General features: G+C 43.2%; 1 pseudogene; it reads left to right on the forward strand.

Annotated features, from left to right (window-relative positions):
- Nucleotides 1-11: 11 nt before the first annotated feature.
- On the forward strand, nt 12-2,583 carry LOC139831542 (uncharacterized; annotated as a pseudogene).
- Nucleotides 2,584-7,628: the final 5,045 nt, after the last annotated feature.

Genomic DNA, 7,628 nt, shown 5'->3' on the forward strand with positions numbered 1-7,628 from the left:
GCATACTAACCATGACAGGCACAGAGTCGGCGAACGTTGACCCGGATAAGATGACGAATGCAGAGATGCATGCTCACTCCACCCATCTTTTGGGCGGGCATACAACCGACGTGGATGGGCGCCTTGGTGATGTTGACGCCAAACTCACCAACGCGCTGGACAAGATCGATGGCCTCGAGGCAGCTTTCAACTCCAAGCTCGACGCCAAGTTCCAGGAGTTATTGACTCGGTTACCGCAGCCTCGCGACAACATGCAACGCCGTGCACGCCGCGTTCCTCGTGCGGACGTTCCTGCGGGGTACCGCTCCTGCTGCGGTAGTCGCACCTGACGCGCCTTCTGATGAAGGATACGAGGATTATGGAGGGGACGAGGACGAGCGGGTAGATGAGAACGTGTTGGAAGACGAGGAGGTCGAACAACCAGCACCTGGTCGTCCAAGGCAGCTACACCGCCACGCTCGCCCATCTCCACGGCCGATACGTGACGATGATCATGTTGCTAAACTTAAACTGAATATTCCGCCATTTGAGGGTAGATATAATCCTGATGCATATCTTACATGGGAATTGGAAGTAGAGCAACGCTTTGCATGTTTACGCTATCCTGACCATTTGCGTGTTAGTGCTGCTATTTGTGAGTTCACAGATTTTGCATCTATTTGGTGGTCTGAGCATTGTAGAGTACATCATGCTAATATTCCTACTACTTGGGTTGGTTTAAAACTTGCTATGCGTACTCGTTTTGTTCCTCCACATTATCAGCGTGATTTGCTTAAAAAATTGTCTCGCTTAGAACAAGGAAAAAATTCTGTAGAAGACTATTATCAAGAATTGCAAACTGGCATGATTCCCTGTGGTATTGTAGAGGATAATGAGGCTATGCTTGCACGTTTTTTTTGGTGGTTTGAATAAAGAGATTCAGCATATTTTAGATTATAAGGAGTACAACACTATTACTCAATTGTTTCATCTTGCTTGCAAAGCTGAACGTGAAGTGCAGGATCGTCAACCACCATGAAGAAGAGCTAATATTTCTGCAGGCCGTACATCGTCATGGTCTCCACGACAATCAGCGTCACCATCTCGTGGGGCTGCATTAGCACCTACTACCTCCAAGTACACCGCGCCTGCATCACGAGCACCACCTGCTGCTACTCCACCACCATCCGCTGGTCCTCCTCGGAGTTCCTCTTCCATGGCCTCCACGGGGAAGACGCGCGACATTCAATGTCGCAAATGCTTGGGATTTGGACACACAGAAAGAGAATGCAGAACTAAGCGTGTGATGTTGGTGCGTGAAGATGGAGAATATAATTCTGCAAGTGACTTTGATGAAGATACATTGGCCCTTATTGCTGCACGCGATGGCGCCAATTCTGATTCTGAGAGAGAGATGGAGGTAATGGAAGCTGACACTGCTGATCAGTACAGGAGCTTAGTTGCACAACGTGTGTTGAGCGTGCAATTGAGCAAATCTGAGCATGATCAACGTCACAATCTGTTCCAAACAAGAGGCGTTGTAAAAGAGCGAGCTATACGGATCATCATTGATGGAGGGAGTTGCAATAATCTGGCTAGCGTTGACATGGTGGAGAAGCTTTCTCTACCCACACGACAGCGCACACATCCATATTACATTCAATGGTTTGAGAGCTCTCGGAAGCTCAAGGTAACAAGAACTACACGTGTGCATTTTACTATTGGTACATATTCTGATTTTGTTGATTGTGATGTTGTATCTATGCAAGCTTGTTCTTTGTTACTTGTAGACCTTGGCAATTTGATAGAGAATCTATTCATAATGATAAAACTAATCAGTATTCTCTAATGCATGATGGAAAGAAAATTGGTCTCAAACCTATGACTCCTGAACAAATACTAAAAGATGATCTTGCTAGAGCTAGTAGAGTAAAAAACAAGGAGAAAACTAAGAGTGAAAATCAGATTGTTGCTGCAGATTTTGTGCCACATAAGACTAGTACTAAATCTGATTCAAACCATGCTACTGAAATTCGTTTGAAAATTCCTTGTTTGCTTGCTAGCAAATCTGATATTGTTGAACTTGATGTGAACACTACTCAATGCTATGTTATTATTTGCAAAGAAGTTCTGTTTTCATTTGAGGATATGCCTCCTTCTTCACCACCTGCGGTTGCTAACCTTTTGCAGGAATTCATTGATGTGTTCCCACAAGATGTTCCACCTGGACTACCGGCTATTCGTGGGATCGAACACCAAATTGACTTGATTCCAGGGGCTTCGTTGCCCAACCGCGCACCATATCGTACCAATCCTGAAGAGACCAAAGAGATTCAGCGACATATTCAGGTTCTCCAAGATAAATGTTACATTCGTGAGTCTCTTAGCCCATGTGTTGTTCCTATTATCTTAGTACCTAAGAAAGATGGTTCTTCTCGCATGTGTACTGATTGTAGAGATATTAATAATATTACCATTCGATATCGTCATCCTATACCTCGTTTAGATGATATGCTTGATGAATTGAGTGGTTCTATTATGTTCTCTAAAGTTGATTTGCGTAGTGGTTACCACCAGATTCGTATGCAATTAGGAGATGAATGAAAAATAGCGTTTAAAACTAAGTTCGGTTTATATGAGTGGTTAGTAATGCCGTTTGGTTTAACTAATGCACCTAGTACTTTCATGAGACTGATGAATGAAGTTTACGTGCTTTTATTGGACGCTTTGTGGTGGTATACTTTGATGATATTCTGATTTATAGCAAATCTTTGGAGGATCATTTGGATCATTTACGTGTTGTTTTCAATGCTTTACGTGAGGCACGTTTGTATGGTAATCTTGAGAAGTGCACCTTTTGCACCAATCGAGTTGCGTTTCTTGGCTATGTTGTTACTGTGCAGGGTATTGAAGTTGATCCAGCCAAGATTGAGGCGATTGAGAGTTGGCCGCAGCCAAAGACGATCACACAAGTGAGGAGTTTTCTTGGCCTCGCTGGGTTCTATAGGTGCTTTGTGAAAGATTTTGGATCCATTGCTGCGCCGCTGAATGAGCTTACAAAGAAGGATGTGCCCTTTGTGTGGGGCGATGCACAACAAGAAGCCTTCGTGATATTGAAAGATAAGTTAACACATGCTCCATTACTCCAACTTCCTGATTTCAATAAGACTTTTGAGCTTGAATGTGATGCTAGTGGAATTGGTTTGTGAAGTGTGTTATTACAAGAGGGCAAACTTGTTGCATATTTTAGTGAGAAATTGAGTGGGCCTAGTCTGAACTATTCTACTTATGATAAAGAATTATATGCGCTGGTTCGGACATTAGAAACTTGGCAACATTATTTATGGCCTAAAGAATTTGTTATACATTCTGATCATGAATCTTTGAAGCATATTCGTAGTCAAGCTAAGCTGAATCGTCGCCATGCAAAGTGGGTTGAATTTATTGAGTCTTTTCCTTATGTTATCAAACACAAAAAGGGTAAAGATAATGTTATTGCTGATGCTTTGTCGCGCCGTTATACTATGCTATTTCAACTTGACTTCAAGATTTTTGGATTAGAAACTATAAAGGAACAATATTTGCATGATGCTGATTTTAAAGATGTGTTGCTGAATTGTAAATATGGTAGAACATGGAACAAATTCGTCCTCAATGATGGGTTTGTGTTCCGTGCTAACAAGCTATGCATCCCAGATAGTTCCGTTCGTCTTTTGTTGTTGCAGGAGGCGCATGAAGGAGGATTGATGGGTCACTTTGGTGTGAAGAAGACGGAGGATGTTCTTGCTGCACACTTCTTTTGGCCACGTATGCATCGACATGTTGAGAGATTTGTGGCACGCTGCACTACATGTCAAAAAGCTAAGTTTCGACTTAATCCACATTGTTTGTATATGCCGCTTCCTGTTCCTAGTGTACCTTGGGAGGATATTTCTATGGATTTTGTTTTGGGATTGCCTCGTACATAGAAGGGGAGGGATAGTATTTTTGTTGTTGTGGATCGGTTTTCTAAGATGGCACACTTTATTCCATGTCACAAGACTGATGATGCTACACATGTTGCTGATTTGTTCTTTCGTGAAATTGTTCGTTTACATGGTGTGCCAAATACTATTGTTTCTGATCGTGATACTAAGTTTCTTAGCCATTTTTGGAGATGTTTATGGGCTAAGTTGGGGACTAAATTGTTGTTTAGTACTACATGTCATCCCCAAATTGATGGACAAACTGAAGTAGTAAATAGAACATTGTCTACTATGTTGCGAGCTGTTTTGAAGAAGAACTTAAAATTGTGGGAAGAGTGTTTGACTCATATTGAATTTGCTTACAATCGTTCGCTGCATTCTACCACTAAGATGTGCCCTTTTGAGATTGTGTATGGTTTTGTTCCACGTGCACATATTGATTTATTGCCTTTACCATCTTCGGTGCAAAATGATTTGGATGCTACACAACGAGCTGAATTGATGAGGACATCCCTACCTCACTACCACCTCCATCATTACCAATTGAAGATGAACCTGCTGTGAAGCTCAAGTCCAATGAAGTCAGGATTGGACCAATGACACGAGCTTGTGCGAAGCTACTTAAGCAACAGGTGAACTTGTTCTTAAACGATACCTTGATTGATGAGAATTTTATACTACCTAAGTCCTATTACTTATGTATCACCAGGTATGAAGAGGAGACAAGCATCGCACGAGGAGGAGAGGAGCAGCTGGACATGAAGACGGACGTCAAGATGGACGTGAAGCTGGACATGGAGCTGGACATGAAGATATCTCATGGACGCGCGAGGGAGGAACGGGAGGCATGCGCGAGAGGAGAAGAAGAAGTCCAGGCCGGTCCAGCACCCGGTCAGACCGGCCTCCACGTCGGCGCGTCCGGTTACAGCACCCGGTCGACCGGGCGCCTGACCGGCCCGTCCGTTCCCTGGTCCGGTTGACGATGCCTCGTACCGGGGTCAAACCGGACGCTGTTTGCGAGCTTTCCGGTTACAGCACCCGGTTGACCGGCCCCCAGACCGGCCAGTCCGGTCCCCAGCCCGGTTGACCGGATTCTAGACCGGACGTGTCCGAGTCTGTCTCGACCAGATCTATTCTGGGTCGGTTATTTTCGTACTTTTTGGACCTGAGGTCGTCCCAGACGCCTATATAAGTCCCTGGGACGCCCCACAAGTTGCTTTAGACCACGTTTAAGATAAACCCTAGTTCTTAGTTGTTTGCTCTGCAAAACTATTGAATTCCCTACACCATATTGCTTGATATTGTGTAGATCCTGTTAAAGTCTTGTGTGATCTGCTGTTCCATTGGGAATTAGACGGTTGCAACTTACCGCTTCGTGGTCGGCGGCTACGTGCGCAAGTGTGTGGAGTTGCGAATATCTTGCAGGGTTGAGAGCTGTTGCATTGGCGACAGGGACCAATCGAGAGATCTCGTTGCGTCATACAAGTTATCTTCCACTACATCGTCGTGTTTCTCCGCTGCTATCACCCCGTGATCATCATCACCACCGTTGCTTACTGAGAAGATCGGGCCACCCCTTATCATCTTGGTATCAGATTTCAGTGTTTCCTCGGTAAGCCATCCACAATCCACCCCATAGTTGAGTTGTGAGCGTTTTCCTATCCAGAAAAAGCCAAAAAAAAAATAGGGTTAGGGTTTGCCATAGCCATAGATTGCACTAATTTCGAGTTTTAGTTGCTTTTCGTAGTTGTTTTTGCGTACCTTTATCTTTCTTCTAGTAGAATTGTTAGGGTTTGCGTTTTCTTTTCATCTAGTTTATCATCTAGAGTCAGTTTTTGTTTACTCCGAGTCCACATAGCATACAGTGTGTTTGTCCAAACCATAGCTACAGCCTTTCGATATACGTGACTAGGAACTTCCCCAGAAGAGACTAGTTTTACCGCTCGACAGGCTGCTCATTAGGGTTTTGGTGATTTGCATATCTTGTTGGCCGTGTTATCAAGGAGTTGAGTCATAAAATCAAAAAAAAAATTTGAAAAGAAGCAAAAAGAGCTACATAGCTGCGTTACAAAAAGAAAAATACAAAAAGAAAAGTGAAGTGCTAGTTCAATTCAAGTGAAGGCTTAAGTTTTCTTTACGGCACCCGTAGTTGAGCAATCTTGTGCCTGTCTCGTTGAGCTTTGCTAGCGTCTCTCTAGTGCATTGCAACCTTTCCTACATATAGTTGCATTGCCACATTTATCGCCTTGTGTGAGTATCTTTGGTTTTTTTTTTGAAGCTTAACTGTGAGGCAACAGCCCCACAGCATTTTCATTTTATTAAAAAGGCAGAACCAAAGAAATACAACAAGATGTTGGAAGACACCTACCTACCTATGAAAAGAAGAAGAAAAAAACCTAATCAAGGTAAGCTATGAATCCAGGTCAGAAGGCTATCTCTATGCTTAACCTTGATCCTATGTTGTAACAAAGTAATATCATGTACAAAATTACACTTCCACCTTGCAAAGGTGGGCCTTTCATGCTCAAAAATTCTCCCATTCCGCTGCTTCCATATGTGCCAACAGGCCGTGATCATGACCTCCATGAAAAAAGGTTTAGCAAAACCCCTTCTAGCCTCAGCAACTGCCGTTTGCAAATCAGCACCCCTGGACCAATCAATCTGAAGATAATCCCATATCCGATGACTGAAATTGCATGTAAAAAACAAATGAAGTCTATCCTCATAAGTATGTGTAGGGCATAGCACACAATGTCTATCATCCGAGACAGTCCAATTTCTCCTTACTAACAAATCTCTGGTATTCAATCTGTCATTGAGTAGCAACCAGGCAAACATCTTCGTCTTCATCATACAGGCTGACTTCCATAACCATCGAAAGACCGCAGGGACAACCATATCAGCATGTAAATGAGCATAAAACTTTGAAGGATAATACTTTTCTCCCCATGCATATTTCCAAATGTCAGGTCTACCTGAAAGCGGTTCAGATATCAAACCTTGTTGAACCTGACAGTACTCTTGATAAGCTTCAGCAGATAATGGTCGATAGAAAAGCTGGGAGAAGTCTTCAGTGGAAAAAACATCAGCAGCAGACATCTCCTTATCAAGTACAAAAGAGAATAATCTTGGAAACCTAGGGGCCAAAGGCTGATCTGAATGCATGAACTTCCACTTATCACTCCAGAACAGAAAGGAATCTCCCATTCCAGGCTCAATATTAGTTACTTCAGTAAAGCTCCCTGACAACTGTAAAATATCCCTCCACCAAAAAGAACCACAAGGCCTAGCCGAATGAGGCACAGAATTAGTATAGTAACTACTCCAGATTAGCTGTACCCAAGGTGTATCAGATTTATTATAAAACTTGTCCAGATGTTTCAGCAACAAAGCATTATTTTTCCTCTGGAAATTGACAATACCAAGGCCCCCATTTTCCTTTGGTTTACAAACCATATTCCAAGCCGCAAGAGAAGGCTTTGGCTGATCCTTGTCCCTCCATAGGCATTGCCTTAAAATTCTATCCAATTGGGTTACCAAACCTGGTGGCAATTTAAGAGACAGTAGAAAATGTAGGGGCATCGAGCATAAAGCAGATGAGATGAGCTGAAGCCTTGCTCCTTGAGACAGGAATATGGATGTGGCAGTAAGCCTCCTCTCCAACCCATGAACAATAGGCATTAG

This window comes from Lolium perenne, chromosome 5 (assembly GCF_019359855.2).
Source record: "Lolium perenne isolate Kyuss_39 chromosome 5, Kyuss_2.0, whole genome shotgun sequence".
NCBI lineage: Eukaryota > Viridiplantae > Streptophyta > Magnoliopsida > Poales > Poaceae > Lolium > Lolium perenne.